This window comes from Aedes aegypti, chromosome 3 (assembly GCF_002204515.2).
Source record: "Aedes aegypti strain LVP_AGWG chromosome 3, AaegL5.0 Primary Assembly, whole genome shotgun sequence".
Taxonomy (NCBI): domain Eukaryota; kingdom Metazoa; phylum Arthropoda; class Insecta; order Diptera; family Culicidae; genus Aedes; species Aedes aegypti.
In genome coordinates, this window is record NC_035109.1 from 274,014,801 (window position 1) to 274,016,366 (window position 1,566).

The 1,566-nt window shown below is 39.7% G+C and overlaps 1 non-coding gene across 1 annotated transcript; it reads left to right on the top strand.

The window, feature by feature from the left end:
- The first annotated feature begins 1,130 nt into the window (after positions 1-1,130).
- On the top strand, positions 1,131-1,203 carry Trnak-uuu. The gene has a single exon. It is a non-coding gene; the product is annotated as a tRNA-Lys (tRNA).
- Positions 1,204-1,566: the final 363 nt, after the last annotated feature.

Here is a 1,566-nt window from a genome sequence, read left to right on the forward strand (position 1 = left end):
CGGTACTTGCTCCCTCTGATTAAACTAAATAAGTGACCAGACTGTTGGTTGTATGCTGGGCGCGATAAGCAACCGATTCTGAAAAGTGAATGTCTTTCCGACGTTCTGTTAACAGCCTCCATTAACTGAATGAATGAATGTTTAACTGGTTGACACTTTGTTGCTTGCTTCTGTTGTATGATCTGCGTGAAACATTGTAAACATGAAAATGTTATGTTATCAGACAAATGTAACAAGCCATTCATCAATACACAGTTTCCATTATAATATTGTTATAGAAAACAATCATCAACAATCTAAATATATATAAGGTAAGAGCACTGGGTTTGGTCTATTAATCCCGAAACGGTTCAAGCTGATTTACTTCGTGAATTGTTGTATAATTCACTATGACAAGTAATGGTGCTATTGCCAAGACCGGTGCTTTTACCCTACCTAATATAGCTGAAAAGAGGAGGAAGATAAATTTCATGAAATAATATGCACTATATATATATATATATTTCAGGAGATCCCACACACCGCCTCAAACTACCGCAATCATGGGATTGATAATCCTAACATCTTATTCAAATACAACAATAATCACGCTAGGTGAAGCGTGAACTTGAAACGCATTCCTATATAAGCGCATAGGGAAAACGCGCAGCAAAACACAACGCTACCTAGATAGATTACATATTGGAAACGAGTTCCATTCTCGCTTTTTTCTGTTATATCAAGCGTGTGCTAGAATAAGAATAACATGATAACAATTCTCATTTTGTTTGAAGTTCACTTCAGGGCGCTTGGCAGCGATGCAATGTTGAGTACTGAGATGAAACTATGACAACAAGGTTTCGTTTTGTCAGAAAAATCGTTCAAGTTCCTTGCGCCCTTATTCTAGCACACGCATGATATGTGCGTTACCTGCGGATAGTCTGTCGCTTTATTAGTATTTTTGGTTCTTTTTCTTCCTGGTGCCATCCTTTTGCAGATCTGTTGTTACCTGACCGATGCCAAAGGAACGACGATGGAATGGAGGGATTCTTCGGTTCAGCTTTGGGTAGAAAAAGTGACACTGCGTGGCGGCGTTTGCGTTGAGAAGAGAAGATGTTACAAAAATGTGATTAAATCATTATTTGATACAAGCCCGGGTAGCTCAGTCGGTAGAGCGTTGGACTTTTAATCCAACGGTCTAGGGTTCAAGTCCCTATTCGGGCGAATTATCTTTTTTTAGCATGCATGCAATCAATCAAAGTATTATTTTTGCTAACCTTTTGGTTCCGACAATAAATTGTAATTATACAAAGGCCGTACCGCGCATCGCCACAAGATAAAATCAAGCCAATCTTCGCTTGCCCCCGCACGACAAGGCGTGATTCTCGTTTACACCAGCTCATCTTCTTTTTGTTTCCCTCCACCACTAGATGTGGATGTTGAAATGAAAGGCCATAGTTTCATTCCTTACTTCGAACCTTTGAACACTTGTTATCGACGACGGGGACAACTACAGTGTCCGTTTGATTTTGGCAACACGTCGAAAAATTGATTGTTGCCAAAATCGAACGGCTTTTATCTTTGTGC